Source organism: Clarias gariepinus, chromosome 12, assembly GCF_024256425.1.
Source record: "Clarias gariepinus isolate MV-2021 ecotype Netherlands chromosome 12, CGAR_prim_01v2, whole genome shotgun sequence".
NCBI lineage: Eukaryota > Metazoa > Chordata > Actinopteri > Siluriformes > Clariidae > Clarias > Clarias gariepinus.
This window is the reverse complement of record NC_071111.1, coordinates 33,663,477-33,689,608: the sequence shown is the minus strand read 5'-3', so window position 1 is coordinate 33,689,608 and position 26,132 is coordinate 33,663,477. Positions and strand designations below refer to the sequence as shown.

General features: G+C 42.3%; 53 non-coding genes across 53 annotated transcripts; all 53 read left to right on the top strand.

Moving 5' to 3' along the window:
* Nucleotides 1–29: 29 nt before the first annotated feature.
* On the top strand, nucleotides 30–220 carry LOC128534809 (U2 spliceosomal RNA). Its single transcript, XR_008361572.1, has one exon. It is a non-coding gene; the product is annotated as a U2 spliceosomal RNA (small nuclear RNA).
* Nucleotides 221–766: 546 nt separating this feature from the next.
* Nucleotides 767–880, top strand: LOC128535044 (U5 spliceosomal RNA). The gene has a single exon (XR_008361780.1). It is a non-coding gene; the product is annotated as a U5 spliceosomal RNA (small nuclear RNA).
* A 143-nt stretch (nucleotides 881–1,023) lies between these two features.
* LOC128534807 (U2 spliceosomal RNA) lies at nucleotides 1,024–1,214 on the top strand. The gene has a single exon (XR_008361570.1). It is a non-coding gene; the product is annotated as a U2 spliceosomal RNA (small nuclear RNA).
* Nucleotides 1,215–1,752: 538 nt separating this feature from the next.
* LOC128535043 (U5 spliceosomal RNA) lies at nucleotides 1,753–1,866 on the top strand. The gene has a single exon (XR_008361779.1). It is a non-coding gene; the product is annotated as a U5 spliceosomal RNA (small nuclear RNA).
* A 143-nt stretch (nucleotides 1,867–2,009) lies between these two features.
* Nucleotides 2,010–2,200, top strand: LOC128534806 (U2 spliceosomal RNA). The gene has a single exon (XR_008361569.1). It is a non-coding gene; the product is annotated as a U2 spliceosomal RNA (small nuclear RNA).
* A 512-nt stretch (nucleotides 2,201–2,712) lies between these two features.
* Nucleotides 2,713–2,826, top strand: LOC128535041 (U5 spliceosomal RNA). Its single transcript, XR_008361778.1, has one exon. It is a non-coding gene; the product is annotated as a U5 spliceosomal RNA (small nuclear RNA).
* Nucleotides 2,827–2,969: 143 nt separating this feature from the next.
* Nucleotides 2,970–3,160, top strand: LOC128534805 (U2 spliceosomal RNA). The gene has a single exon (XR_008361568.1). It is a non-coding gene; the product is annotated as a U2 spliceosomal RNA (small nuclear RNA).
* A 394-nt stretch (nucleotides 3,161–3,554) lies between these two features.
* On the top strand, nucleotides 3,555–3,745 carry LOC128534804 (U2 spliceosomal RNA). Its single transcript, XR_008361567.1, has one exon. It is a non-coding gene; the product is annotated as a U2 spliceosomal RNA (small nuclear RNA).
* A 512-nt stretch (nucleotides 3,746–4,257) lies between these two features.
* LOC128535040 (U5 spliceosomal RNA) lies at nucleotides 4,258–4,371 on the top strand. The gene has a single exon (XR_008361777.1). It is a non-coding gene; the product is annotated as a U5 spliceosomal RNA (small nuclear RNA).
* Nucleotides 4,372–4,514: 143 nt separating this feature from the next.
* Nucleotides 4,515–4,705, top strand: LOC128534803 (U2 spliceosomal RNA). The gene has a single exon (XR_008361566.1). It is a non-coding gene; the product is annotated as a U2 spliceosomal RNA (small nuclear RNA).
* Nucleotides 4,706–5,247: 542 nt separating this feature from the next.
* Nucleotides 5,248–5,361, top strand: LOC128535039 (U5 spliceosomal RNA). The gene has a single exon (XR_008361776.1). It is a non-coding gene; the product is annotated as a U5 spliceosomal RNA (small nuclear RNA).
* A 143-nt stretch (nucleotides 5,362–5,504) lies between these two features.
* On the top strand, nucleotides 5,505–5,695 carry LOC128534802 (U2 spliceosomal RNA). Its single transcript, XR_008361565.1, has one exon. It is a non-coding gene; the product is annotated as a U2 spliceosomal RNA (small nuclear RNA).
* Nucleotides 5,696–6,207: 512 nt separating this feature from the next.
* On the top strand, nucleotides 6,208–6,321 carry LOC128535037 (U5 spliceosomal RNA). The gene has a single exon (XR_008361774.1). It is a non-coding gene; the product is annotated as a U5 spliceosomal RNA (small nuclear RNA).
* Nucleotides 6,322–6,464: 143 nt separating this feature from the next.
* Nucleotides 6,465–6,655, top strand: LOC128534801 (U2 spliceosomal RNA). Its single transcript, XR_008361564.1, has one exon. It is a non-coding gene; the product is annotated as a U2 spliceosomal RNA (small nuclear RNA).
* A 373-nt stretch (nucleotides 6,656–7,028) lies between these two features.
* LOC128534798 (U2 spliceosomal RNA) lies at nucleotides 7,029–7,219 on the top strand. The gene has a single exon (XR_008361563.1). It is a non-coding gene; the product is annotated as a U2 spliceosomal RNA (small nuclear RNA).
* A 512-nt stretch (nucleotides 7,220–7,731) lies between these two features.
* On the top strand, nucleotides 7,732–7,845 carry LOC128535036 (U5 spliceosomal RNA). Its single transcript, XR_008361773.1, has one exon. It is a non-coding gene; the product is annotated as a U5 spliceosomal RNA (small nuclear RNA).
* Nucleotides 7,846–7,988: 143 nt separating this feature from the next.
* LOC128534797 (U2 spliceosomal RNA) lies at nucleotides 7,989–8,179 on the top strand. The gene has a single exon (XR_008361562.1). It is a non-coding gene; the product is annotated as a U2 spliceosomal RNA (small nuclear RNA).
* Nucleotides 8,180–8,741: 562 nt separating this feature from the next.
* LOC128535035 (U5 spliceosomal RNA) lies at nucleotides 8,742–8,855 on the top strand. Its single transcript, XR_008361772.1, has one exon. It is a non-coding gene; the product is annotated as a U5 spliceosomal RNA (small nuclear RNA).
* Nucleotides 8,856–8,998: 143 nt separating this feature from the next.
* LOC128534796 (U2 spliceosomal RNA) lies at nucleotides 8,999–9,189 on the top strand. The gene has a single exon (XR_008361561.1). It is a non-coding gene; the product is annotated as a U2 spliceosomal RNA (small nuclear RNA).
* Nucleotides 9,190–9,714: 525 nt separating this feature from the next.
* LOC128535089 (U5 spliceosomal RNA) lies at nucleotides 9,715–9,828 on the top strand. Its single transcript, XR_008361820.1, has one exon. It is a non-coding gene; the product is annotated as a U5 spliceosomal RNA (small nuclear RNA).
* A 143-nt stretch (nucleotides 9,829–9,971) lies between these two features.
* LOC128534794 (U2 spliceosomal RNA) lies at nucleotides 9,972–10,162 on the top strand. The gene has a single exon (XR_008361559.1). It is a non-coding gene; the product is annotated as a U2 spliceosomal RNA (small nuclear RNA).
* Nucleotides 10,163–10,691: 529 nt separating this feature from the next.
* LOC128535034 (U5 spliceosomal RNA) lies at nucleotides 10,692–10,805 on the top strand. Its single transcript, XR_008361771.1, has one exon. It is a non-coding gene; the product is annotated as a U5 spliceosomal RNA (small nuclear RNA).
* Nucleotides 10,806–10,948: 143 nt separating this feature from the next.
* On the top strand, nucleotides 10,949–11,139 carry LOC128534835 (U2 spliceosomal RNA). The gene has a single exon (XR_008361595.1). It is a non-coding gene; the product is annotated as a U2 spliceosomal RNA (small nuclear RNA).
* Nucleotides 11,140–11,651: 512 nt separating this feature from the next.
* LOC128535033 (U5 spliceosomal RNA) lies at nucleotides 11,652–11,765 on the top strand. The gene has a single exon (XR_008361770.1). It is a non-coding gene; the product is annotated as a U5 spliceosomal RNA (small nuclear RNA).
* A 143-nt stretch (nucleotides 11,766–11,908) lies between these two features.
* Nucleotides 11,909–12,099, top strand: LOC128534793 (U2 spliceosomal RNA). The gene has a single exon (XR_008361558.1). It is a non-coding gene; the product is annotated as a U2 spliceosomal RNA (small nuclear RNA).
* A 517-nt stretch (nucleotides 12,100–12,616) lies between these two features.
* Nucleotides 12,617–12,730, top strand: LOC128535032 (U5 spliceosomal RNA). Its single transcript, XR_008361769.1, has one exon. It is a non-coding gene; the product is annotated as a U5 spliceosomal RNA (small nuclear RNA).
* A 143-nt stretch (nucleotides 12,731–12,873) lies between these two features.
* On the top strand, nucleotides 12,874–13,064 carry LOC128534792 (U2 spliceosomal RNA). The gene has a single exon (XR_008361557.1). It is a non-coding gene; the product is annotated as a U2 spliceosomal RNA (small nuclear RNA).
* Nucleotides 13,065–13,585: 521 nt separating this feature from the next.
* On the top strand, nucleotides 13,586–13,699 carry LOC128535030 (U5 spliceosomal RNA). The gene has a single exon (XR_008361768.1). It is a non-coding gene; the product is annotated as a U5 spliceosomal RNA (small nuclear RNA).
* Nucleotides 13,700–13,842: 143 nt separating this feature from the next.
* LOC128534791 (U2 spliceosomal RNA) lies at nucleotides 13,843–14,033 on the top strand. The gene has a single exon (XR_008361556.1). It is a non-coding gene; the product is annotated as a U2 spliceosomal RNA (small nuclear RNA).
* Nucleotides 14,034–14,555: 522 nt separating this feature from the next.
* Nucleotides 14,556–14,669, top strand: LOC128535029 (U5 spliceosomal RNA). Its single transcript, XR_008361767.1, has one exon. It is a non-coding gene; the product is annotated as a U5 spliceosomal RNA (small nuclear RNA).
* A 143-nt stretch (nucleotides 14,670–14,812) lies between these two features.
* LOC128534790 (U2 spliceosomal RNA) lies at nucleotides 14,813–15,003 on the top strand. Its single transcript, XR_008361555.1, has one exon. It is a non-coding gene; the product is annotated as a U2 spliceosomal RNA (small nuclear RNA).
* Nucleotides 15,004–15,529: 526 nt separating this feature from the next.
* On the top strand, nucleotides 15,530–15,643 carry LOC128535028 (U5 spliceosomal RNA). Its single transcript, XR_008361766.1, has one exon. It is a non-coding gene; the product is annotated as a U5 spliceosomal RNA (small nuclear RNA).
* Nucleotides 15,644–15,786: 143 nt separating this feature from the next.
* Nucleotides 15,787–15,977, top strand: LOC128534789 (U2 spliceosomal RNA). Its single transcript, XR_008361554.1, has one exon. It is a non-coding gene; the product is annotated as a U2 spliceosomal RNA (small nuclear RNA).
* A 526-nt stretch (nucleotides 15,978–16,503) lies between these two features.
* On the top strand, nucleotides 16,504–16,617 carry LOC128535027 (U5 spliceosomal RNA). Its single transcript, XR_008361765.1, has one exon. It is a non-coding gene; the product is annotated as a U5 spliceosomal RNA (small nuclear RNA).
* A 143-nt stretch (nucleotides 16,618–16,760) lies between these two features.
* Nucleotides 16,761–16,951, top strand: LOC128534787 (U2 spliceosomal RNA). The gene has a single exon (XR_008361553.1). It is a non-coding gene; the product is annotated as a U2 spliceosomal RNA (small nuclear RNA).
* A 522-nt stretch (nucleotides 16,952–17,473) lies between these two features.
* On the top strand, nucleotides 17,474–17,587 carry LOC128535025 (U5 spliceosomal RNA). The gene has a single exon (XR_008361763.1). It is a non-coding gene; the product is annotated as a U5 spliceosomal RNA (small nuclear RNA).
* Nucleotides 17,588–17,730: 143 nt separating this feature from the next.
* LOC128534836 (U2 spliceosomal RNA) lies at nucleotides 17,731–17,921 on the top strand. The gene has a single exon (XR_008361596.1). It is a non-coding gene; the product is annotated as a U2 spliceosomal RNA (small nuclear RNA).
* A 530-nt stretch (nucleotides 17,922–18,451) lies between these two features.
* Nucleotides 18,452–18,565, top strand: LOC128535024 (U5 spliceosomal RNA). Its single transcript, XR_008361762.1, has one exon. It is a non-coding gene; the product is annotated as a U5 spliceosomal RNA (small nuclear RNA).
* Nucleotides 18,566–18,708: 143 nt separating this feature from the next.
* Nucleotides 18,709–18,899, top strand: LOC128534786 (U2 spliceosomal RNA). Its single transcript, XR_008361552.1, has one exon. It is a non-coding gene; the product is annotated as a U2 spliceosomal RNA (small nuclear RNA).
* A 541-nt stretch (nucleotides 18,900–19,440) lies between these two features.
* On the top strand, nucleotides 19,441–19,554 carry LOC128535023 (U5 spliceosomal RNA). The gene has a single exon (XR_008361761.1). It is a non-coding gene; the product is annotated as a U5 spliceosomal RNA (small nuclear RNA).
* A 143-nt stretch (nucleotides 19,555–19,697) lies between these two features.
* On the top strand, nucleotides 19,698–19,888 carry LOC128534785 (U2 spliceosomal RNA). Its single transcript, XR_008361551.1, has one exon. It is a non-coding gene; the product is annotated as a U2 spliceosomal RNA (small nuclear RNA).
* Nucleotides 19,889–20,418: 530 nt separating this feature from the next.
* On the top strand, nucleotides 20,419–20,532 carry LOC128535022 (U5 spliceosomal RNA). The gene has a single exon (XR_008361760.1). It is a non-coding gene; the product is annotated as a U5 spliceosomal RNA (small nuclear RNA).
* Nucleotides 20,533–20,675: 143 nt separating this feature from the next.
* LOC128534874 (U2 spliceosomal RNA) lies at nucleotides 20,676–20,866 on the top strand. The gene has a single exon (XR_008361631.1). It is a non-coding gene; the product is annotated as a U2 spliceosomal RNA (small nuclear RNA).
* Nucleotides 20,867–21,392: 526 nt separating this feature from the next.
* LOC128535021 (U5 spliceosomal RNA) lies at nucleotides 21,393–21,506 on the top strand. The gene has a single exon (XR_008361759.1). It is a non-coding gene; the product is annotated as a U5 spliceosomal RNA (small nuclear RNA).
* Nucleotides 21,507–21,649: 143 nt separating this feature from the next.
* LOC128534784 (U2 spliceosomal RNA) lies at nucleotides 21,650–21,840 on the top strand. The gene has a single exon (XR_008361550.1). It is a non-coding gene; the product is annotated as a U2 spliceosomal RNA (small nuclear RNA).
* Nucleotides 21,841–22,373: 533 nt separating this feature from the next.
* On the top strand, nucleotides 22,374–22,487 carry LOC128535019 (U5 spliceosomal RNA). The gene has a single exon (XR_008361758.1). It is a non-coding gene; the product is annotated as a U5 spliceosomal RNA (small nuclear RNA).
* Nucleotides 22,488–22,630: 143 nt separating this feature from the next.
* On the top strand, nucleotides 22,631–22,821 carry LOC128534782 (U2 spliceosomal RNA). Its single transcript, XR_008361548.1, has one exon. It is a non-coding gene; the product is annotated as a U2 spliceosomal RNA (small nuclear RNA).
* Nucleotides 22,822–23,355: 534 nt separating this feature from the next.
* On the top strand, nucleotides 23,356–23,469 carry LOC128535018 (U5 spliceosomal RNA). The gene has a single exon (XR_008361757.1). It is a non-coding gene; the product is annotated as a U5 spliceosomal RNA (small nuclear RNA).
* Nucleotides 23,470–23,612: 143 nt separating this feature from the next.
* Nucleotides 23,613–23,803, top strand: LOC128534841 (U2 spliceosomal RNA). Its single transcript, XR_008361601.1, has one exon. It is a non-coding gene; the product is annotated as a U2 spliceosomal RNA (small nuclear RNA).
* Nucleotides 23,804–24,340: 537 nt separating this feature from the next.
* On the top strand, nucleotides 24,341–24,454 carry LOC128535017 (U5 spliceosomal RNA). The gene has a single exon (XR_008361756.1). It is a non-coding gene; the product is annotated as a U5 spliceosomal RNA (small nuclear RNA).
* Nucleotides 24,455–24,597: 143 nt separating this feature from the next.
* On the top strand, nucleotides 24,598–24,788 carry LOC128534781 (U2 spliceosomal RNA). Its single transcript, XR_008361547.1, has one exon. It is a non-coding gene; the product is annotated as a U2 spliceosomal RNA (small nuclear RNA).
* Nucleotides 24,789–25,303: 515 nt separating this feature from the next.
* Nucleotides 25,304–25,417, top strand: LOC128535016 (U5 spliceosomal RNA). Its single transcript, XR_008361755.1, has one exon. It is a non-coding gene; the product is annotated as a U5 spliceosomal RNA (small nuclear RNA).
* Nucleotides 25,418–25,560: 143 nt separating this feature from the next.
* On the top strand, nucleotides 25,561–25,751 carry LOC128534839 (U2 spliceosomal RNA). The gene has a single exon (XR_008361599.1). It is a non-coding gene; the product is annotated as a U2 spliceosomal RNA (small nuclear RNA).
* The last annotated feature ends 381 nt before the right edge of the window (nucleotides 25,752–26,132 follow it).

Genomic DNA, 26,132 nt, shown 5'->3' with positions numbered 1-26,132 from the left:
GAACCCTTGTCTTGGGAAGTTTACGGGTTATCGCTTCTCGGCCTTTTGGCTAAGATCAAGTGTAGTATCTGTTCTTATCAGTTTAATATCTGATACGTCCTCCATACGAGGACCTTATATTAAATGGATTTTTAGATTAGGGAGCAGGAACAGGGGCTTGCTCCATCCGCTCCACGCATCAACCTGGTATTGCAGTACTTCCAGGAATGGTGCACTCATACAAAATGTCAAAGAAAGAAATGTGTATGCACAGTAATTGAAAGGTTTCCAAGTTTTATGTATTTGGGACTCTCACCTTAATTTGTCAAAATTTACATGTGTTGACCATAGATTGATGTAAATTTGGAGACTTGTTGTGAATTACACGAATTATGGATGTTTTCAAACAGGAAATGCCAACTTTACTTTACTTTACTTTACTTTACTTTACTTTACTTTACTTTACTTTACCTTACTTACTTACTTACTTACTTACTTTTACACACACACACACTGCCCACCACTCCGCCTGCATCTCAGCCCTGCCCATTTACCCCTTTCCCTCCCACACTCTTTTTTTACTGCCTTCCGTTTCTAGGGACACAGCACACAAGTCTCACCCGGTCCTTGTTGGCAAAATTTGAATAGCCCTCATTTCTTACTGCCGATTACTGACCTTGTGCTGCTCCGCCTATTTACAATAACCTTCTTTCACAGGCCCCCTCACCCTAAGGTAGCTCTCTACCTGTGCAACACTGGACCAGGGGCCTGGTCCCACCTCCAAAGTATCTCAGGTTTCTCTTCAATCACGCATAAATCTTTCGCCTTTTACTAAAGATTTCCGTGGAGAGGAACGTTGATGAGTTTACCTTATTTTTGTGGGCTTTGCTCTTGCAAAGCTGATTTTTGATTGTGTTTAAAGTGAGAAATGAAAGGAAATTTCCTGGTCTCTGGGCCTGAGCTTCCAACCGATGTTACCACCTACCCTCCTGAAGTCATCCCGAAGTCCAGGTGTGAACCCTTGTCTTGGGAAGTTTACGGGTTATCGCTTCTCGGCCTTTTGGCTAAGATCAAGTGTAGTATCTGTTCTTATCAGTTTAATATCTGATACGTCCTCCATACGAGGACCTTATATTAAATGGATTTTTAGATTAGGGAGCAGGAACAGGGGCTTGCTCCATCCGCTCCACGCATCAACCTGGTATTGCAGTACTTCCAGGAATGGTGCACTCATACAAAATGTCAAAGAAAGAAATGTGTATGCACAGTAATTGAAAGGTTTCCAAGTTTTATGTATTTGGGACTCTCACCTTAATTTGTCAAAATTTACATGTGTTGACCATAGATTGATGTAAATTTGGAGACTTGTTGTGAATTACACGAATTATGGATGTTTTCAAACAGGAAATGCCAACTTTACTTTACTTTACTTTACTTTACTTTACTTTACTTACTTACTTACTTACTTACTTACTTACTTACTTTTACACACACACACACTGCCCACCACTCCGCCTGCATCTCAGCCCTGCCCATTTACCCCTTTCCCTCCCACACTCTTTTTTTACTGCCTTCCGTTTCTAGGGACACAGCACACAAGTCTCACCCGGTCCTTGTTGGCAAAATTTGAATAGCCCTCATTTCTTACTGCCGATTACTGACCTTGTGCTGCTCCGCCTATTTACAATAACCTTCTTTCACAGGCCCCCTCACCCTAAGGTAGCTCTCTACCTGTGCAACACTGGACCAGGGGCCTGGTCCCACCTCCAAAGTATCTCAGGTTTCTCTTCAATCACGCATAAATCTTTCGCCTTTTACTAAAGATTTCCGTGGAGAGGAACGTTGATGAGTTTACCTTATTTTTGTGGGCTTTGCTCTTGCAAAGCTGATTTTTGATTGTGTTTAAAGTGAGAAATGAAAGGAAATTTCCTGGTCTCTGGGCCTGAGCTTCCAACCGATGTTACCACCTACCCTCCTGAAGTCATCCCGAAGTCCAGGTGTGAACCCTTGTCTTGGGAAGTTTACGGGTTATCGCTTCTCGGCCTTTTGGCTAAGATCAAGTGTAGTATCTGTTCTTATCAGTTTAATATCTGATACGTCCTCCATACGAGGACCTTATATTAAATGGATTTTTAGATTAGGGAGCAGGAACAGGGGCTTGCTCCATCCGCTCCACGCATCAACCTGGTATTGCAGTACTTCCAGGAATGGTGCACTCATACAAAATGTCAAAGAAAGAAATGTGTATGCACAGTAATTGAAAGGTTTCCAAGTTTTATGTATTTGGGACTCTCACCTTAATTTGTCAAAATTTACATGTGTTGACCATAGATTGATGTAAATTTGGAGACTTGTTGTGAATTACACGAATTATGGATGTTTTCAAACAGGAAATGCCAACTTTACTTTACTTTACTTTACTTTACTTACTTACTTACTTACTTTTACACACACACACACTGCCCACCACTCCGCCTGCATCTCAGCCCTGCCCATTTACCCCTTTCCCTCCCACACTCTTTTTTTACTGCCTTCCGTTTCTAGGGACACAGCACACAAGTCTCACCTGGTCCTTGTTGGCAAAATTTGAATAGCCCTCATTTCTTACTGCCGATTACTGACCTTGTGCTGCTCCGCCTATTTACAATAACCTTCTTTCACAGGCCCCCTCACCCTAAGGTAGCTCTCTACCTGTGCAACACTGGACCAGGGGCCTGGTCCCACCTCCAAAGTATCTCAGGTTTCTCTTCAATCACGCATAAATCTTTCGCCTTTTACTAAAGATTTCCGTGGAGAGGAACGTTGATGAGTTTACCTTATTTTTGTGGGCTTTGCTCTTGCAAAGCTGATTTTTGATTGTGTTTAAAGTGAGAAATGAAAGGAAATTTCCTGGTCTCTGGGCATGAGCTTCCAACCGATGTTACCACCTACCCTCCTGAAGTCATCCCGAAGTCCAGGTGTGAACCCTTGTCTTGGGAAGTTTACGGGTTATCGCTTCTCGGCCTTTTGGCTAAGATCAAGTGTAGTATCTGTTCTTATCAGTTTAATATCTGATACGTCCTCCATACGAGGACCTTATATTAAATGGATTTTTAGATTAGGGAGCAGGAACAGGGGCTTGCTCCATCCGCTCCACGCATCAACCTGGTATTGCAGTACTTCCAGGAATGGTGCACTCATACAAAATGTCAAAGAAAGAAATGTGTATGCACAGTAATTGAAAGGTTTCCAAGTTTTATGTATTTGGGACTCTCACCTTAATTTGTCAAAATTTACATGCGTTGACCATAGATTGATGTAAATTTGGAGACTTGTTGTGACATACCAGCAGATGGATTTTGATGAATTACACGAATTATGGATGTTTTCAAACAGGAAATGCCAACTTTACTTTACTTTAATTTACTTTACTTTACTTTACTTTACTTTACTTTACTTTACTTTACTTTACTTACTTACTTATTTAGATGTTTTACTTTACTTTACTTACTTACTTACTTAGATGTTACCACCTACCCTCCTGAAGTCATCCCGAAGTCCAGGTGTGAACCCTTGTCTTGGGAAGTTTACGGGTTATCGCTTCTCGGCCTTTTGGCTAAGATCAAGTGTAGTATCTGTTCTTATCAGTTTAATATCTGATACGTCCTCCATACGAGGACCTTATATTAAATGGATTTTTAGATTAGGGAGCAGGAACAGGGGCTTGCTCCATCCGCTCCACGCATCAACCTGGTATTGCAGTACTTCCAGGAATGGTGCACTCATACAAAATGTCAAAGAAAGAAATGTGTATGCACAGTAATTGAAAGGTTTCCAAGTTTTATGTATTTGGGACTCTCACCTTAATTTGTCAAAATTTACATGTGTTGACCATAGATTGATGTAAATTTGGAGACTTGTTGTGAATTACACGAATTATGGATGTTTTCAAACAGGAAATGCCAACTTTACTTTACTTTACTTTACTTTACTTACTTACTTACTTACTTTTACACACACACACACTGCCCACCACTCCGCCTGCATCTCAGCCCTGCCCATTTACCCCTTTCCCTCCCACACTCTTTTTTTACTGCCTTCCGTTTCTAGGGACACAGCACACAAGTCTCACCTGGTCCTTGTTGGCAAAATTTGAATAGCCCTCATTTCTTACTGCCGATTACTGACCTTGTGCTGCTCCGCCTATTTACAATAACCTTCTTTCACAGGCCCCCTCACCCTAAGGTAGCTCTCTACCTGTGCAACACTGGACCAGGGGCCTGGTCCCACCTCCAAAGTATCTCAGGTTTCTCTTCAATCACGCATAAATCTTTCGCCTTTTACTAAAGATTTCCGTGGAGAGGAACGTTGATGAGTTTACCTTATTTTTGTGGGCTTTGCTCTTGCAAAGCTGATTTTTGATTGTGTTTAAAGTGAGAAATGAAAGGAAATTTCCTGGTCTCTGGGCCTGAGCTTCCAACCGATGTTACCACCTACCCTCCTGAAGTCATCCCGAAGTCCAGGTGTGAACCCTTGTCTTGGGAAGTTTACGGGTTATCGCTTCTCGGCCTTTTGGCTAAGATCAAGTGTAGTATCTGTTCTTATCAGTTTAATATCTGATACGTCCTCCATACGAGGACCTTATATTAAATGGATTTTTAGATTAGGGAGCAGGAACAGGGGCTTGCTCCATCCGCTCCACGCATCAACCTGGTATTGCAGTACTTCCAGGAATGGTGCACTCATACAAAATGTCAAAGAAAGAAATGTGTATGCACAGTAATTGAAAGGTTTCCAAGTTTTATGTATTTGGGACTCTCACCTTAATTTGTCAAAATTTACATGTGTTGACCATAGATTGATGTAAATTTGGAGACTTGTTGTGAATTACACGAATTATGGATGTTTTCAAACAGGAAATGCCAACTTTACTTTACTTTACTTTACTTTACTTTACTTTACTTTACTTTACTTACTTACTTACTTACTTACTTACTTACTTTTACACACACACACTGCCCACCACTCCGCCTGCATCTCAGCCCTGCCCATTTAACCCTTTCCCTCCCACACTCTTTTTTTACTGCCTTCCGTTTCTAGGGACACAGCACACAAGTCTCACCTGGTCCTTGTTGGCAAAATTTGAATAGCCCTCATTTCTTACTGCCGATTACTGACCTTGTGCTGCTCCGCCTATTTACAATAACCTTCTTTCACAGGCCCCCTCACCCTAAGGTAGCTCTCTACCTGTGCAACACTGGACCAGGGGCCTGGTCCCACCTCCAAAGTATCTCAGGTTTCTCTTCAATCACGCATAAATCTTTCGCCTTTTACTAAAGATTTCCGTGGAGAGGAACGTTGATGAGTTTACCTTATTTTTGTGGGCTTTGCTCTTGCAAAGCTGATTTTTGATTGTGTTTAAAGTGAGAAATGAAAGGAAATTTCCTGGTCTCTGGGCCTGAGCTTCCAACCGATGTTACCACCTACCCTCCTGAAGTCATCCCGAAGTCCAGGTGTGAACCCTTGTCTTGGGAAGTTTACGGGTTATCGCTTCTCGGCCTTTTGGCTAAGATCAAGTGTAGTATCTGTTCTTATCAGTTTAATATCTGATACGTCCTCCATACGAGGACCTTATATTAAATGGATTTTTAGATTAGGGAGCAGGAACAGGGGCTTGCTCCATCCGCTCCACGCATCAACCTGGTATTGCAGTACTTCCAGGAATGGTGCACTCATACAAAATGTCAAAGAAAGAAATGTGTATGCACAGTAATTGAAAGGTTTCCAAGTTTTATGTATTTGGGACTCTCACCTTAATTTGTCAAAATTTACATGTGTTGACCATAGATTGATGTAAATTTGGAGACTTGTTGTGAATTACACGAATTATGGATGTTTTCAAACAGGAAATGCCAACTTTACTTTACTTTACTTTACTTTACTTACTTACTTACTTACTTTTACACACACACACACTGCCCACCACTCCGCCTGCATCTCAGCCCTGCCCATTTACCCCTTTCCCTCCCACACTCTTTTTTTACTGCCTTCCGTTTCTAGGGACACAGCACACAAGTCTCACCTGGTCCTTGTTGGCAAAATTTGAATAGCCCTCATTTCTTACTGCCGATTACTGACCTTGTGCTGCTCCGCCTATTTACAATAACCTTCTTTCACAGGCCCCCTCACCCTAAGGTAGCTCTCTACCTGTGCAACACTGGACCAGGGGCCTGGTCCCACCTCCAAAGTATCTCAGGTTTCTCTTCAATCACGCATAAATCTTTCGCCTTTTACTAAAGATTTCCGTGGAGAGGAACGTTGATGAGTTTACCTTATTTTTGTGGGCTTTGCTCTTGCAAAGCTGATTTTTGATTGTGTTTAAAGTGAGAAATGAAAGGAAATTTCCTGGTCTCTGGGCATGAGCTTCCAACCGATGTTACCACCTACCCTCCTGAAGTCATCCCGAAGTCCAGGTGTGAACCCTTGTCTTGGGAAGTTTACGGGTTATCGCTTCTCGGCCTTTTGGCTAAGATCAAGTGTAGTATCTGTTCTTATCAGTTTAATATCTGATACGTCCTCCATACGAGGACCTTATATTAAATGGATTTTTAGATTAGGGAGCAGGAACAGGGGCTTGCTCCATCCGCTCCACGCATCAACCTGGTATTGCAGTACTTCCAGGAATGGTGCACTCATACAAAATGTCAAAGAAAGAAATGTGTATGCACAGTAATTGAAAGGTTTCCAAGTTTTATGTATTTGGGACTCTCACCTTAATTTGTCAAAATTTACATGCGTTGACCATAGATTGATGTAAATTTGGAGACTTGTTGTGACATACCAGCAGATGGATTTTGATGAATTACACGAATTATGGATGTTTTCAAACAGGAAATGCCAACTTTACTTTACTTTAATTTACTTTACTTTACTTTACTTTACTTTACTTTACTTACTTACTTACTTACTTACTTACTTTACTTACTTACTTACTTAGATGTTACCACCTACCCTCCTGAAGTCATCCCGAAGTCCAGGTGTGAACCCTTGTCTTGGGAAGTTTACGGGTTATCGCTTCTCGGCCTTTTGGCTAAGATCAAGTGTAGTATCTGTTCTTATCAGTTTAATATCTGATACGTCCTCCATACGAGGACCTTATATTAAATGGATTTTTAGATTAGGGAGCAGGAACAGGGGCTTGCTCCATCCGCTCCACGCATCAACCTGGTATTGCAGTACTTCCAGGAATGGTGCACTCATACAAAATGTCAAAGAAAGAAATGTGTATGCACAGTAATTGAAAGGTTTCCAAGTTTTATGTATTTGGGACTCTCACCTTAATTTGTCAAAATTTACATGTGTTGACCATAGATTGATGTAAATTTGGAGACTTGTTGTGAATTACACGAATTATGGATGTTTTCAAACAGGAAATGCCAACTTTACTTTACTTTACTTTACTTTACTTACTTACTTACTTACTTTTACACACACACACACTGCCCACCACTCCGCCTGCATCTCAGCCCTGCCCATTTACCCCTTTCCCTCCCACACTCTTTTTTTACTGCCTTCCGTTTCTAGGGACACAGCACACAAGTCTCACCTGGTCCTTGTTGGCAAAATTTGAATAGCCCTCATTTCTTACTGCCGATTACTGACCTTGTGCTGCTCCGCCTATTTACAATAACCTTCTTTCACAGGCCCCCTCACCCTAAGGTAGCTCTCTACCTGTGCAACACTGGACCAGGGGCCTGGTCCCACCTCCAAAGTATCTCAGGTTTCTCTTCAATCACGCATAAATCTTTCGCCTTTTACTAAAGATTTCCGTGGAGAGGAACGTTGATGAGTTTACCTTATTTTTGTGGGCTTTGCTCTTGCAAAGCTGATTTTTGATTGTGTTTAAAGTGAGAAATGAAAGGAAATTTCCTGGTCTCTGGGCCTGAGCTTCCAACCGATGTTACCACCTACCCTCCTGAAGTCATCCCGAAGTCCAGGTGTGAACCCTTGTCTTGGGAAGTTTACGGGTTATCGCTTCTCGGCCTTTTGGCTAAGATCAAGTGTAGTATCTGTTCTTATCAGTTTAATATCTGATACGTCCTCCATACGAGGACCTTATATTAAATGGATTTTTAGATTAGGGAGCAGGAACAGGGGCTTGCTCCATCCGCTCCACGCATCAACCTGGTATTGCAGTACTTCCAGGAATGGTGCACTCATACAAAATGTCAAAGAAAGAAATGTGTATGCACAGTAATTGAAAGGTTTCCAAGTTTTATGTATTTGGGACTCTCACCTTAATTTGTCAAAATTTACATGTGTTGACCATAGATTGATGTAAATTTGGAGACTTGTTGTGAATTACACGAATTATGGATGTTTTCAAACAGGAAATGCCAACTTTACTTTACTTTACTTTACTTTACTTTACTTTACTTTACTTTACTTTACTTTACTTACTTACTTACTTACTTACTTACTTACTTACTTACTTTTACACACACACACACTGCCCACCACTCCGCCTGCATCTCAGCCCTGCCCATTTACCCCTTTCCCTCCCACACTCTTTTTTTACTGCCTTCCGTTTCTAGGGACACAGCACACAAGTCTCACCTGGTCCTTGTTGGCAAAATTTGAATAGCCCTCATTTCTTACTGCCGATTACTGACCTTGTGCTGCTCCGCCTATTTACAATAACCTTCTTTCACAGGCCCCCTCACCCTAAGGTAGCTCTCTACCTGTGCAACACTGGACCAGGGGCCTGGTCCCACCTCCAAAGTATCTCAGGTTTCTCTTCAATCACGCATAAATCTTTCGCCTTTTACTAAAGATTTCCGTGGAGAGGAACGTTGATGAGTTTACCTTATTTTTGTGGGCTTTGCTCTTGCAAAGCTGATTTTTGATTGTGTTTAAAGTGAGAAATGAAAGGAAATTTCCTGGTCTCTGGGCCTGAGCTTCCAACCGATGTTACCACCTACCCTCCTGAAGTCATCCCGAAGTCCAGGTGTGAACCCTTGTCTTGGGAAGTTTACGGGTTATCGCTTCTCGGCCTTTTGGCTAAGATCAAGTGTAGTATCTGTTCTTATCAGTTTAATATCTGATACGTCCTCCATACGAGGACCTTATATTAAATGGATTTTTAGATTAGGGAGCAGGAACAGGGGCTTGCTCCATCCGCTCCACGCATCAACCTGGTATTGCAGTACTTCCAGGAATGGTGCACTCATACAAAATGTCAAAGAAAGAAATGTGTATGCACAGTAATTGAAAGGTTTCCAAGTTTTATGTATTTGGGACTCTCACCTTAATTTGTCAAAATTTACATGTGTTGACCATAGATTGATGTAAATTTGGAGACTTGTTGTGAATTACACGAATTATGGATGTTTTCAAACAGGAAATGCCAACTTTACTTTACTTTACTTTACTTTACTTTACTTACTTACTTACTTACTTACTTACTTTTACACACACACACACTGCCCACCACTCCGCCTGCATCTCAGCCCTGCCCATTTACCCCTTTCCCTCCCACACTCTTTTTTTACTGCCTTCCGTTTCTAGGGACACAGCACACAAGTCTCACCTGGTCCTTGTTGGCAAAATTTGAATAGCCCTCATTTCTTACTGCCGATTACTGACCTTGTGCTGCTCCGCCTATTTACAATAACCTTCTTTCACAGGCCCCCTCACCCTAAGGTAGCTCTCTACCTGTGCAACACTGGACCAGGGGCCTGGTCCCACCTCCAAAGTATCTCAGGTTTCTCTTCAATCACGCATAAATCTTTCGCCTTTTATTAAAGATTTCCGTGGAGAGGAACGTTGATGAGTTTACCTTATTTTTGTGGGCTTTGCTCTTGCAAAGCTGATTTTTGATTGTGTTTAAAGTGAGAAATGAAAGGAAATTTCCTGGTCTCTGGGCCTGAGCTTCCAACCGATGTTACCACCTACCCTCCTGAAGTCATCCCGAAGTCCAGGTGTGAACCCTTGTCTTGGGAAGTTTACGGGTTATCGCTTCTCGGCCTTTTGGCTAAGATCAAGTGTAGTATCTGTTCTTATCAGTTTAATATCTGATACGTCCTCCATACGAGGACCTTATATTAAATGGATTTTTAGATTAGGGAGCAGGAACAGGGGCTTGCTCCATCCGCTCCACGCATCAACCTGGTATTGCAGTACTTCCAGGAATGGTGCACTCATACAAAATGTCAAAGAAAGAAATGTGTATGCACAGTAATTGAAAGGTTTCCAAGTTTTATGTATTTGGGACTCTCACCTTAATTTGTCAAAATTTACATGTGTTGACCATAGATTGATGTAAATTTGGAGACTTGTTGTGAATTACACGAATTATGGATGTTTTCAAACAGGAAATGCCAACTTTACTTTACTTTACTTTACTTTACTTTACTTACTTACTTACTTACTTACTTACTTACTTTTACACACACACACACTGCCCATCACTCCGTCTGCATCTCAGCCCTGCCCATTTACCCCTTTCCCTCCCACACTCTTTTTTTACTGCCTTCCGTTTCTAGGGACACAGCACACAAGTCTCACCTGGTCCTTGTTGGCAAAATTTGAATAGCCCTCATTTCTTACTGCCGATTACTGACCTTGTGCTGCTCCGCCTATTTACAATAACCTTCTTTCACAGGCCCCCTCACCCTAAGGTAGCTCTCTACCTGTGCAACACTGGACCAGGGGCCTGGTCCCACCTCCAAAGTATCTCAGGTTTCTCTTCAATCACGCATAAATCTTTCGCCTTTTACTAAAGATTTCCGTGGAGAGGAACGTTGATGAGTTTACCTTATTTTTGTGGGCTTTGCTCTTGCAAAGCTGATTTTTGATTGTGTTTAAAGTGAGAAATGAAAGGAAATTTCCTGGTCTCTGGGCCTGAGCTTCCAACCGATGTTACCACCTACCCTCCTGAAGTCATCCCGAAGTCCAGGTGTGAACCCTTGTCTTGGGAAGTTTGCGGGTTATCGCTTCTCGGCCTTTTGGCTAAGATCAAGTGTAGTATCTGTTCTTATCAGTTTAATATCTGATACGTCCTCCATACGAGGACCTTATATTAAATGGATTTTTAGGTTAGGGAGCAGGAACAGGGGCTTGCTCCATCCGCTCCACGCATCAACCTGGTATTGCAGTACTTCCAGGAATGGTGCACTCATACAAAATGTCAAAGAAAGAAATGTGTATGCACAGTAATTGAAAGGTTTCCAAGTTTTATGTATTTGGGACTCTCACCTTAATTTGTCAAAATTTACATGTGTTGACCATAGATTGATGTAAATTTGGAGACTTGTTGTGAATTACACGAATTATGGATGTTTTCAAACAGGAAATGCCAACTTTACTTTACTTTACTTTACTTTACTTACTTACTTACTTACTTTTACACACACACACACTGCCCACCACTCCGCCTGCATCTCAGCCCTGCCCATTTACCCCTTTCCCTCCCACACTCTTTTTTTACTGCCTTCCGTTTCTAGGGACACAGCACACAAGTCTCACCTGGTCCTTGTTGGCAAAATTTGAATAGCCCTCATTTCTTACTGCCGATTACTGACCTTGTGCTGCTCCGCCTATTTACAATAACCTTCTTTCACAGGCCCCCTCACCCTAAGGTAGCTCTCTACCTGTGCAACACTGGACCAGGGGCCTGGTCCCACCTCCAAAGTATCTCAGGTTTCTCTTCAATCACGCATAAATCTTTCGCCTTTTACTAAAGATTTCCGTGGAGAGGAACGTTGATGAGTTTACCTTATTTTTGTGGGCTTTGCTCTTGCAAAGCTGATTTTTGATTGTGTTTAAAGTGAGAAATGAAAGGAAATTTCCTGGTCTCTGGGCCTGAGCTTCCAACCGATGTTACCACCTACCCTCCTGAAGTCATCCCGAAGTCCAGGTGTGAACCCTTGTCTTGGGAAGTTTACGGGTTATCGCTTCTCGGCCTTTTGGCTAAGATCAAGTGTAGTATCTGTTCTTATCAGTTTAATATCTGATACGTCCTCCATACGAGGACCTTATATTAAATGGATTTTTAGATTAGGGAGCAGGAACAGGGGCTTGCTCCATCCGCTCCACGCATCAACCTGGTATTGCAGTACTTCCAGGAATGGTGCACTCATACAAAATGTCAAAGAAAGAAATGTGTATGCACAGTAATTGAAAGGTTTCCAAGTTTTATGTATTTGGGACTCTCACCTTAATTTGTCAAAATTTACATGTGTTGACCATAGATTGATGTAAATTTGGAGACTTGTTGTGAATTACACGAATTATGGATGTTTTCAAACAGGAAATGCCAACTTTACTTTACTTTACTTTACTTTACTTTACTTACTTACTTACTTACTTTTACACACACACACACTGCCCACCACTCCGCCTGCATCTCAGCCCTGCCCATTTACCCCTTTCCCTCCCACACTCTTTTTTTACTGCCTTCCGTTTCTAGGGACACAGCACACAAGTCTCACCTGGTCCTTGTTGGCAAAATTTGAATAGCCCTCATTTCTTACTGCCGATTACTGACCTTGTGCTGCTCCGCCTATTTACAATAACCTTCTTTCACAGGCCCCCTCACCCTAAGGTAGCTCTCTACCTGTGCAACACTGGACCAGGAGCCTGGTCCCACCTCCAAAGTATCTCAGGTTTCTCTTCAATCACGCATAAATCTTTCGCCTTTTACTAAAGATTTCCGTGGAGAGGAACGTTGATGAGTTTACCTTATTTTTGTGGGCTTTGCTCTTGCAAAGCTGATTTTTGATTGTGTTTAAAGTGAGAAATGAAAGGAAATTTCCTGGTCTCTGGGCCTGAGCTTCCAACCGATGTTACCACCTACCCTCCTGAAGTCATCCCGAAGTCCAGGTGTGAACCCTTGTCTTGGGAAGTTTACGGGTTATCGCTTCTCGGCCTTTTGGCTAAGATCAAGTGTAGTATCTGTTCTTATCAGTTTAATATCTGATACGTCCTCCATACGAGGACCTTATATTAAATGGATTTTTAGATTAGGGAGCAGGAACAGGGGCTTGCTCCATCCGCTCCACGCATCAACCTGGTATTGCAGTACTTCCAGGAATGGTGCACTCATACAAAATGTCAAAGAAAGAAATGTGTATGCACAGTAATTGAAAGGTTTCCAAGTTTTATGTATTTGGGACTCTCACCTTAATTTGTCAAAATTTACATGTGTTGACCATAGATTGATGTAAATTTGGAGACTTGTTGTGAATTACACGAATTATGGATGTTTTCAAACAGGAAATGCCAACTTTACTTTACTTTACTTTACTTTACCTTACTTACTTACTTACTTACTTACTTTTACACACACACACACTGCCCACCACTCCGCCTGCATCTCAGCCCTGCCCATTTACCCCTTTCCCTCCCACACTCTTTTTTTACTGCCTTCCGTTTCTAGGGACACAGCACACAAGTCTCACCCGGTCCTTGTTGGCAAAATTTGAATAGCCCTCATTTCTTACTGCCGATTACTGACCTTGTGCTGCTCCGCCTATTTACAATAACCTTCTTTCACAGGCCCCCTCACCCTAAGGTAGCTCTCTACCTGTGCAACACTGGACCAGGGGCCTGGTCCCACCTCCAAAGTATCTCAGGTTTCTCTTCAATCACGCATAAATCTTTCGCCTTTTACTAAAGATTTCCGTGGAGAGGAACGTTGATGAGTTTACCTTATTTTTGTGGGCTTTGCTCTTGCAAAGCTGATTTTTGATTGTGTTTAAAGTGAGAAATGAAAGGAAATTTCCTGGTCTCTGGGCCTGAGCTTCCAACCGATGTTACCACCTACCCTCCTGAAGTCATCCCGAAGTCCAGGTGTGAACCCTTGTCTTGGGATGTTTACGGGTTATCGCTTCTCGGCCTTTTGGCTAAGATCAAGTGTAGTATCTGTTCTTATCAGTTTAATATCTGATACGTCCTCCATACGAGGACCTTATATTAAATGGATTTTTAGATTAGGGAGCAGGAACAGGGGCTTGCTCCATCCGCTCCACGCATCAACCTGGTATTGCAGTACTTCCAGGAATGGTGCACTCATACAAAATGTCAAAGAAAGAAATGTGTATGCACAGTAATTGAAAGGTTTCCAAGTTTTATGTATTTGGGACTCTCACCTTAATTTGTCAAAATTTACATGTGTTGACCATAGATTGATGTAAATTTGGAGACTTGTTGTGAATTACACGAATTATGGATGTTTTCAAACAGGAAATGCCAACTTTACTTTACTTTACTTTACTTTACTTTACCTTACTTACTTACTTACTTACTTTTACACACACACACACTGCCCACCACTCCGCCTGCATCTCAGCCCTGCCCATTTACCCCTTTCCCTCCCACACTCTTTTTTTACTGCCTTCCGTTTCTAGGGACACAGCACACAAGTCTCACCCGGTCCTTGTTGGCAAAATTTGAATAGCCCTCATTTCTTACTGCCGATTACTGACCTTGTGCTGCTCCGCCTATTTACAATAACCTTCTTTCACAGGCCCCCTCACCCTAAGGTAGCTCTCTACCTGTGCAACACTGGACCAGGGGCCTGGTCCCACCTCCAAAGTATCTCAGGTTTCTCTTCAATCACGCATAAATCTTTCGCCTTTTACTAAAGATTTCCGTGGAGAGGAACGTTGATGAGTTTACCTTATTTTTGTGGGCTTTGCTCTTGCAAAGCTGATTTTTGATTGTGTTTAAAGTGAGAAATGAAAGGAAATTTCCTGGTCTCTGGGCCTGAGCTTCCAACCGATGTTACCACCTACCCTCCTGAAGTCATCCCGAAGTCCAGGTGTGAACCCTTGTCTTGGGAAGTTTACGGGTTATCGCTTCTCGGCCTTTTGGCTAAGATCAAGTGTAGTATCTGTTCTTATCAGTTTAATATCTGATACGTCCTCCATACGAGGACCTTATATTAAATGGATTTTTAGATTAGGGAGCAGGAACAGGGGCTTGCTCCATCCGCTCCACGCATCAACCTGGTATTGCAGTACTTCCAGGAATGGTGCACTCATACAAAATGTCAAAGAAAGAAATGTATATGCACAGTAATTGAAAGGTTTCCAAGTTTTATGTATTTGGGACTCTCACCTTAATTTGTCAAAATTTACATGTGTTGACCATAGATTGATGTAAATTTGGAGACTTGTTGTGAATTACACGAATTATGGATGTTTTCAAACAGGAAATGCCAACTTTACTTTACTTTACTTTACTTTACTTTACCTTACTTACTTACTTACTTACTTACTTTTACACACACACACACTGCCCACCACTCCGCCTGCATCTCAGCCCTGCCCATTTACCCCTTTCCCTCCCACACTCTTTTTTTACTGCCTTCCGTTTCTAGGGACACAGCACACAAGTCTCACCCGGTCCTTGTTGGCAAAATTTGAATAGCCCTCATTTCTTACTGCCGATTACTGACCTTGTGCTGCTCCGCCTATTTACAATAACCTTCTTTCACAGGCCCCCTCACCCTAAGGTAGCTCTCTACCTGTGCAACACTGGACCAGGGGCCTGGTCCCACCTCCAAAGTATCTCAGGTTTCTCTTCAATCACGCATAAATCTTTCGCCTTTTACTAAAGATTTCCGTGGAGAGGAACGTTGATGAGTTTACCTTATTTTTGTGGGCTTTGCTCTTGCAAAGCTGATTTTTGATTGTGTTTAAAGTGAGAAATGAAAGGAAATTTCCTGGTCTCTGGGCCTGAGCTTCCAACCGATGTTACCACCTACCCTCCTGAAGTCATCCCAAAGTCCAGGTGTGAACCCTTGTCTTGGGAAGTTTACGGGTTATCGCTTCTCGGCCTTTTGGCTAAGATCAAGTGTAGTATCTGTTCTTATCAGTTTAATATCTGATACGTCCTCCATACGAGGACCTTATATTAAATGGATTTTTAGATTAGGGAGCAGGAACAGGGGCTTGCTCCATCCGCTCCACGCATCAACCTGGTATTGCAGTACTTCCAGGAATGGTGCACTCATACAAAATGTCAAAGAAAGAAATGTGTATGCACAGTAATTGAAAGGTTTCCAAGTTTTATGTATTTGGGACTCTCACCTTAATTTGTCAAAATTTACATGTGTTGACCATAGATTGATGTAAATTTGGAGACTTGTTGTGAATTACACGAATTATGGATGTTTTCAAACAGGAAATGCCAACTTTACTTTACTTTACTTTACTTTACTTTACCTTACTTACTTACTTACTTACTTACTTTTACACACACACACACTGCCCACCACTCCGCCTGCATCTCAGCCCTGCCCATTTACCCCTTTCCCTCCCACACTCTTTTTTTACTGCCTTCCGTTTCTAGGGACACAGCACACAAGTCTCACCCGGTCCTTGTTGGCAAAATTTGAATAGCCCTCATTTCTTACTGCCGATTACTGACCTTGTGCTGCTCCGCCTATTTACAATAACCTTCTTTCACAGGCCCCCTCACCCTAAGGTAGCTCTCTACCTGTGCAACACTGGACCAGGGGCCTGGTCCCACCTCCAAAGTATCTCAGGTTTCTCTTCAATCACGCATAAATCTTTCGCCTTTTACTAAAGATTTCCGTGGAGAGGAACGTTGATGAGTTTACCTTATTTTTGTGGGCTTTGCTCTTGCAAAGCTGATTTTTGATTGTGTTTAAAGTGAGAAATGAAAGGAAATTTCCTGGTCTCTGGGCCTGAGCTTCCAACCGATGTTACCACCTACCCTCCTGAAGTCATCCCGAAGTCCAGGTGTGAACCCTTGTCTTGGGAAGTTTACGGGTTATCGCTTCTCGGCCTTTTGGCTAAGATCAAGTGTAGTATCTGTTCTTATCAGTTTAATATCTGATACGTCCTCCATACGAGGACCTTATATTAAATGGATTTTTAGATTAGGGAGCAGGAACAGGGGCTTGCTCCATCCGCTCCACGCATCAACCTGGTATTGCAGTACTTCCAGGAATGGTGCACTCATACAAAATGTCAAAGAAAGAAATGTGTATGCACAGTAATTGAAAGGTTTCCAAGTTTTATGTATTTGGGACTCTCACCTTAATTTGTCAAAATTTACATGTGTTGACCATAGATTGATGTAAATTTGGAGACTTGTTGTGAATTACACGAATTATGGATGTTTTCAAACAGGAAATGCCAACTTTACTTTACTTTACTTTACTTTACTTTACTTTACTTACTTACTTACTTACTTTTACACACACACACACTGCCCACCACTCCGCCTGCATCTCAGCCCTGCCCATTTACCCCTTTCCCTCCCACACTCTTTTTTTACTGCCTTCCGTTTCTAGGGACACAGCACACAAGTCTCACCTGGTCCTTGTTGGCAAAATTTGAATAGCCCTCATTTCTTACTGCCGATTACTGACCTTGTGCTGCTCCGCCTATTTACAATAACCTTCTTTCACAGGCCCCCTCACCCTAAGGTAGCTCTCTACCTGTGCAACACTGGACCAGGAGCCTGGTCCCACCTCCAAAGTATCTCAGGTTTCTCTTCAATCACGCATAAATCTTTCGCCTTTTACTAAAGATTTCCGTGGAGAGGAACGTTGATGAGTTTACCTTATTTTTGTGGGCTTTGCTCTTGCAAAGCTGATTTTTGATTGTGTTTAAAGTGAGAAATGAAAGGAAATTTCCTGGTCTCTGGGCCTGAGCTTCCAACCGATGTTACCACCTACCCTCCTGAAGTCATCCCGAAGTCCAGGTGTGAACCCTTGTCTTGGGAAGTTTACGGGTTATCGCTTCTCGGCCTTTTGGCTAAGATCAAGTGTAGTATCTGTTCTTATCAGTTTAATATCTGATACGTCCTCCATACGAGGACCTTATATTAAATGGATTTTTAGATTAGGGAGCAGGAACAGGGGCTTGCTCCATCCGTTCCACGCATCAACCTGGTATTGCAGTACTTCCAGGAATGGTGCACTCATACAAAATGTCAAAGAAAGAAATGTGTATGCACAGTAATTGAAAGGTTTCCAAGTTTTATGTATTTGGGACTCTCACCTTAATTTGTCAAAATTTACATGTGTTGACCATAGATTGATGTAAATTTGGAGACTTGTTGTGAATTACACGAATTATGGATGTTTTCAAACAGGAAATGCCAACTTTACTTTACTTTACTTTACTTTACTTTACCTTACTTACTTACTTACTTACTTACTTACTTTTACACACACACACACTGCCCACCACTCCGCCTGCATCTCAGCCCTGCCCATTTACCCCTTTCCCTCCCACACTCTTTTTTTACTGCCTTCCGTTTCTAGGGACACAGCACACAAGTCTCACCCGGTCCTTGTTGGCAAAATTTGAATAGCCCTCATTTCTTACTGCCGATTACTGACCTTGTGCTGCTCCGCCTATTTACAATAACCTTCTTTCACAGGCCCCCTCACCCTAAGGTAGCTCTCTACCTGTGCAACACTGGACCAGGGGCCTGGTCCCACCTCCAAAGTATCTCAGGTTTCTCTTCAATCACGCATAAATCTTTCGCCTTTTACTAAAGATTTCCGTGGAGAGGAACGTTGATGAGTTTACCTTATTTTTGTGGGCTTTGCTCTTGCAAAGCTGATTTTTGATTGTGTTTAAAGTGAGAAATGAAAGGAAATTTCCTGGTCTCTGGGCCTGAGCTTCCAACCGATGTTACCACCTACCCTCCTGAAGTCATCCCGAAGTCCAGGTGTGAACCCTTGTCTTGGGAAGTTTACGGGTTATCGCTTCTCGGCCTTTTGGCTAAGATCAAGTGTAGTATCTGTTCTTATCAGTTTAATATCTGATACGTCCTCCATACGAGGACCTTATATTAAATGGATTTTTAGATTAGGGAGCAGGAACAGGGGCTTGCTCCATCCGCTCCACGCATCAACCTGGTATTGCAGTACTTCCAGGAATGGTGCACTCATACAAAATGTCAAAGAAAGAAATGTGTATGCACAGTAATTGAAAGGTTTCCAAGTTTTATGTATTTGGGACTCTCACCTTAATTTGTCAAAATTTACATGTGTTGACCATAGATTGATGTAAATTTGGAGACTTGTTGTGAATTACACGAATTATGGATGTTTTCAAACAGGAAATGCCAACTTTACTTTACTTTACTTTACTTTACTTTACTTTACTTTACTTTACCTTACTTACTTACTTACTTACTTACTTTTACACACACACACACTGCCCACCACTCCGCCTGCATCTCAGCCCTGCCCATTTACCCCTTTCCCTCCCACACTCTTTTTTTACTGCCTTCCGTTTCTAGGGACACAGCACACAAGTCTCACCCGGTCCTTGTTGGCAAAATTTGAATAGCCCTCATTTCTTACTGCCGATTACTGACCTTGTGCTGCTCCGCCTATTTACAATAACCTTCTTTCACAGGCCCCCTCACCCTAAGGTAGCTCTCTACCTGTGCAACACTGGACCAGGGGCCTGGTCCCACCTCCAAAGTATCTCAGGTTTCTCTTCAATCACGCATAAATCTTTCGCCTTTTACTAAAGATTTCCGTGGAGAGGAACGTTGATGAGTTTACCTTATTTTTGTGGGCTTTGCTCTTGCAAAGCTGATTTTTGATTGTGTTTAAAGTGAGAAATGAAAGGAAATTTCCTGGTCTCTGGGCCTGAGCTTCCAACCGATGTTACCACCTACCCTCCTGAAGTCATCCCGAAGTCCAGGTGTGAACCCTTGTCTTGGGAAGTTTACGGGTTATCGCTTCTCGGCCTTTTGGCTAAGATCAAGTGTAGTATCTGTTCTTATCAGTTTAATATCTGATACGTCCTCCATACGAGGACCTTATATTAAATGGATTTTTAGATTAGGGAGCAGGAACAGGGGCTTGCTCCATCCGCTCCACGCATCAACCTGGTATTGCAGTACTTCCAGGAATGGTGCACTCATACAAAATGTCAAAGAAAGAAATGTGTATGCACAGTAATTGAAAGGTTTCCAAGTTTTATGTATTTGGGACTCTCACCTTAATTTGTCAAAATTTACATGTGTTGACCATAGATTGATGTAAATTTGGAGACTTGTTGTGAATTACACGAATTATGGATGTTTTCAAACAGGAAATGCCAACTTTACTTTACTTTACTTTACTTTACTTTACTTTACTTACTTACTTACTTACTTACTTACTTTTACACACACACACACTGCCCACCACTCCGCCTGCATCTCAGCCCTGCCCATTTACCCCTTTCCCTCCCACACTCTTTTTTTACTGCCTTCCGTTTCTAGGGACACAGCACACAAGTCTCACCCGGTCCTTGTTGGCAAAATTTGAATAGCCCTCATTTCTTACTGCCGATTACTGACCTTGTGCTGCTCCGCCTATTTACAATAACCTTCTTTCACAGGCCCCCTCACCCTAAGGTAGCTCTCTACCTGTGCAACACTGGACCAGGGGCCTGGTCCCACCTCCAAAGTATCTCAGGTTTCTCTTCAATCACGCATAAATCTTTCGCCTTTTACTAAAGATTTCCGTGGAGAGGAACGTTGATGAGTTTACCTTATTTTTGTGGGCTTTGCTCTTGCAAAGCTGATTTTTGATTGTGTTTAAAGTGAGAAATGAAAGGAAATTTCCTGGTCTCTGGGCCTGAGCTTCCAACCGATGTTACCACCTACCCTCCTGAAGTCATCCCGAAGTCCAGGTGTGAACCCTTGTCTTGGGAAGTTTACGGGTTATCGCTTCTCGGCCTTTTGGCTAAGATCAAGTGTAGTATCTGTTCTTATCAGTTTAATATCTGATACGTCCTCCATACGAGGACCTTATAATAAATGGATTTTTAGATTAGGGAGCAGGAACAGGGCCTTGCTCCATCCGCTCCACGCATCAACCTGGTATTGCAGTACTTCCAGGAATGGTGCACTCATACAAAATGTCAAAGAAAGAAATGTGTATGCACAGTAATTGAAAGGTTTCCAAGTTTTATGTATTTGGGACTCTCACCTTAATTTGTCAAAATTTACATGTGTTGACCATAGATTGATGTAAATTTGGAGACTTGTTGTGAATTACACGAATTATGGATGTTTTCAAACAGGAAATGCCAACTTTACTTTACTTTACTTTACTTTACTTTACTTTACTTACTTACTTACTTACTTACTTTTACACACACACACACTGCCCACCACTCCGCCTGCATCTCAGCCCTGCCCATTTACCCCTTTCCCTCCCACACTCTTTTTTTACTGCCTTCCGTTTCTAGGGACACAGCACACAAGTCTCACCTGGTCCTTGTTGGCAAAATTTGAATAGCCCTCATTTCTTACTGCCGATTACTGACCTTGTGCTGCTCCGCCTATTTACAATAACCTTCTTTCACAGGCCCCCTCACCCTAAGGTAGCTCTCTACCTGTGCAACACTGGACCAGGGGCCTGGTCCCACCTCCAAAGTATCTCAGGTTTCTCTTCAATCACGCATAAATCTTTCGCCTTTTACTAAAGATTTCCGTGGAGAGGAACGTTGATGAGTTTACCTTATTTTTGTGGGCTTTGCTCTTGCAAAGCTGATTTTTGATTGTGTTTAAAGTGAGAAATGAAAGGAAATTTCCTGGTCTCTGGGCCTGAGCTTCCAACCGATGTTACCACCTACCCTCCTGAAGTCATCCCGAAGTCCAGGTGTGAACCCTTGTCTTGGGAAGTTTACGGGTTATCGCTTCTCGGCCTTTTGGCTAAGATCAAGTGTAGTATCTGTTCTTATCAGTTTAATATCTGATACGTCCTCCATACGAGGACCTTATATTAAATGGATTTTTAGATTAGGGAGCAGGAACAGGGGCTTGCTCCATCCGCTCCACGCATCAACCTGGTATTGCAGTACTTCCAGGAATGGTGCACTCATACAAAATGTCAAAGAAAGAAATGTGTATGCACAGTAATTGAAAGGTTTCCAAGTTTTATGTATTTGGGACTCTCACCTTAATTTGTCAAAATTTACATGTGTTGACCATAGATTGATGTAAATTTGGAGACTTGTGAATTACACGAATTATGGATGTTTTCAAACAGGAAATGCCAACTTTACTTTACTTTACTTTACTTTACTTTACTTTACTTTACTTTACTTACTTACTTACTTACTTACTTTTACACACACACACACTGCCCACCACTCCGCCTGCATCTCAGCCCTGCCCATTTACCCCTTTCCCTCCCACACTCTTTTTTTACTGCCTTCCGTTTCTAGGGACACAGCACACAAGTCTCACCTGGTCCTTGTTGGCAAAATTTGAATAGCCCTCATTTCTTACTGCCGATTACTGACCTTGTGCTGCTCCGCCTATTTACAATAACCTTCTTTCACAGGCCCCCTCACCCTAAGGTAGCTCTCTACCTGTGCAACACTGGACCAGGGGCCTGGTCCCACCTCCAAAGTATCTCAGGTTTCTCTTCAATCACGCATAAATCTTTCGCCTTTTACTAAAGATTTCCGTGGAGAGGAACGTTGATGAGTTTACCTTATTTTTGTGGGCTTTGCTCTTGCAAAGCTGATTTTTGATTGTGTTTAAAGTGAGAAATGAAAGGAAATTTCCTGGTCTCTGGGCCTGAGCTTCCAACCGATGTTACCACCTACCCTCCTGAAGTCATCCCGAAGTCCAGGTGTGAACCCTTGTCTTGGGAAGTTTACGGGTTATCGCTTCTCGGCCTTTTGGCTAAGATCAAGTGTAGTATCTGTTCTTATCAGTTTAATATCTGATACGTCCTCCATACGAGGACCTTATATTAAATGGATTTTTAGATTAGGGAGCAGGAACAGGGGCTTGCTCCATCCGCTCCACGCATCAACCTGGTATTGCAGTACTTCCAGGAATGGTGCACTCATACAAAATGTCAAAGAAAGAAATGTGTATGCACAGTAATTGAAAGGTTTCCAAGTTTTATGTATTTGGGACTCTCACCTTAATTTGTCAAAATTTACATGTGTTGACCATAGATTGATGTAAATTTGGAGACTTGTTGTGAATTACACGAATTATGGATGTTTTCAAACAGGAAATGCCAACTTTACTTTACTTTACTTTACTTTACTTTACTTTACTTACTTACTTACTTACTTACTTACTTACTTTTACACACACACACACTGCCCACCACTCCGCCTGCATCTCAGCCCTGCCCATTTACCCCTTTCCCTCCCACACTCTTTTTTTACTGCCTTCCGTTTCTAGGGACACACCACACAAGTCTCACCCGGTCCTTGTTGGCAAAATTTGAATAGCCCTCATTTCTTACTGCCGATTACTGACCTTGTGCTGCTCCGCCTATTTACAATAACCTTCTTTCACAGGCCCCCTCACCCTAAGGTAGCTCTCTACCTGTGCAACACTGGACCAGGGGCCTGGTCCCACCTCCAAAGTATCTCAGGTTTCTCTTCAATCACGCATAAATCTTTCGCCTTTTACTAAAGATTTCCGTGGAGAGGAACGTTGATGAGTTTACCTTATTTTTGTGGGCTTTGCTCTTGCAAAGCTGATTTTTGATTGTGTTTAAAGTGAGAAATGAAAGGAAATTTCCTGGTCTCTGGGCCTGAGCTTCCAACCGATGTTACCACCTACCCTCCTGAAGTCATCCCGAAGTCCAGGTGTGAACCCTTGTCTTGGGAAGTTTACGGGTTATCGCTTCTCGGCCTTTTGGCTAAGATCAAGTGTAGTATCTGTTCTTATCAGTTTAATGTCTGATACGTCCTCCATACGAGGACCTTATATTAAATGGATTTTTAGATTAGGGAGCAGGAACAGGGGCTTGCTCCATCCGCTCCACGCATCAACCTGGTATTGCAGTACTTCCAGGAATGGTGCACTCATACAAAATGTCAAAGAAAGAAATGTGTATGCACAGTAATTGAAAGGTTTCCAAGTTTTATGTATTTGGGACTCTCACCTTAATTTGTCAAAATTTACATGTGTTGACCATAGATTGATGTAAATTTGGAGACTTGTTGTGAATTACACGAATTATGGATGTTTTCAAACAGGAAATGCCAACTTTACTTTACTTTACTTTACTTTACTTTACTTTACTTTACTTACTTACTTACTTACTTACTTACTTTTACACACACACACACACTGCCCATCACTCCGTCTGCATCTCAGCCCTGCCCATTTACCCCTTTCCCTCCCACACTCTTTTTTTACTGCCTTCCGTTTCTAGGGACACAGCACACAAGTCTCACCTGGTCCTTGTTGGCAAAATTTGAATAGCCCTCATTTCTTACTGCCGATTACTGACCTTGTGCTGCTCCGCCTATTTACAATAACCTTCTTTCACAGGCCCCCTCACCCTAAGGTAGCTCTCTACCTGTGCAACACTGGACCAGGGGCCTGGTCCCACCTCCAAAGTATCTCAGGTTTCTCTTCAATCACGCATAAATCTTTCGCCTTTTACTAAAGATTTCCGTGGAGAGGAACGTTGATGAGTTTACCTTATTTTTGTGGGCTTTGCTCTTGCAAAGCTGATTTTTGATTGTGTTTAAAGTGAGAAATGAAAGGAAATTTCCTGGTCTCTGGGCCTGAGCTTCCAACCGATGTTACCACCTACCCTCCTGAAGTCATCCCGAAGTCCAGGTGTGAACCCTTGTCTTGGGAAGTTTACGGGTTATCGCTTCTCGGCCTTTTGGCTAAGATCAAGTGTAGTATCTGTTCTTATCAGTTTAATATCTGATACGTCCTCCATACGAGGACCTTATATTAAATGGATTTTTAGATTAGGGAGCAGGAACAGGGGCTTGCTCCATCCGCTCCACGCATCAACCTGGTATTGCAGTACTTCCAGGAATGGTGCACTCATACAAAATGTCAAAGAAAGAAATGTGTATGCACAGTAATTGAAAGGTTTCCAAGTTTTATGTATTTGGGACTCTCACCTTAATTTGTCAAAATTTACATGTGTTGACCATAGATTGATGTAAATTTGGAGACTTGTTGTGAATTACACGAATTATGGATGTTTTCAAACAGGAAATGCCAACTTTACTTTACTTTACTTTACTTACTTACTTACTTACTTACTTACTTTTACACACACACACACTGCCCATCACTCCGTCTGCATCTCAGCCCTGCCCATTTACCCCTTTCCCTCCCACACTCTTTTTTTACTGCCTTCCGTTTCTAGGGACACAGCACACAAGTCTCACCTGGTCCTTGTTGGCAAAATTTGAATAGCCCTCATTTCTTACTGCCGATTACTGACCTTGTGCTGCTCCGCCTATTTACAATAACCTTCTTTCACAGGCCTCCTCACCCTAAGGTAGCTCTCTACCTGTGCAACACTGGACCAGGGGCCTGGTCCCACCTCCAAAGTATCTCAGGTTTCTCTTCAATCACGCATAAATCTTTCGCCTTTTACTAAAGATTTCCGTGGAGAGGAACGTTGATGAGTTTACCTTATTTTTGTGGGCTTTGCTCTTGCAAAGCTGATTTTTGATTGTGTTTAAAGTGAGAAATGAAAGGAAATTTCCTGGTCTCTGGGCCTGAGCTTCCAACCGATGTTACCACCTACCCTCCTGAAGTCATCCCGAAGTCCAGGTGTGAACCCTTGTCTTGGGAAGTTTACGGGTTATCGCTTCTCGGCCTTTTGGCTAAGATCAAGTGTAGTATCTGTTCTTATCAGTTTAATATCTGATACGTTCTCCATACGAGGACCTTATATTAAAAGGATTTTTAGATTAGGGAGCAGGAACAGGGGCTTGCTCCATCCGCTCCACGCATCAACCTGGTATTGCAGTACTTCCAGGAATGGTGCACTCATACAAAATGTCAAAGAAAGAAATGTGTATGCACAGTAATTGAAAGGTTTCCAAGTTTTATGTATTTGGGACTCTCACCTTAATTTGTCAAAATTTACATGTGTTGACCATAGATTGATGTAAATTTCGAGACTTGTTGTGAATTACACGAATTGTGGATGTTTTCAAACAGGAAATGCCAACTTTACTTTACTTTACTTTACCTTACTTACTTACTTACTTACTTTTACACACACTGCCCACCACTCCGCCTGCATCTCAGCCCTGCCCATTTACCCCTTTCCCTCCCACACTCTTTTTTTACTGCCTTCCGTTTCTAGGGACACAGCACACAAGTCTCACCTGGTCCTTGTTGGCAAAATTTGAATAGCCCTCATTTCTTAC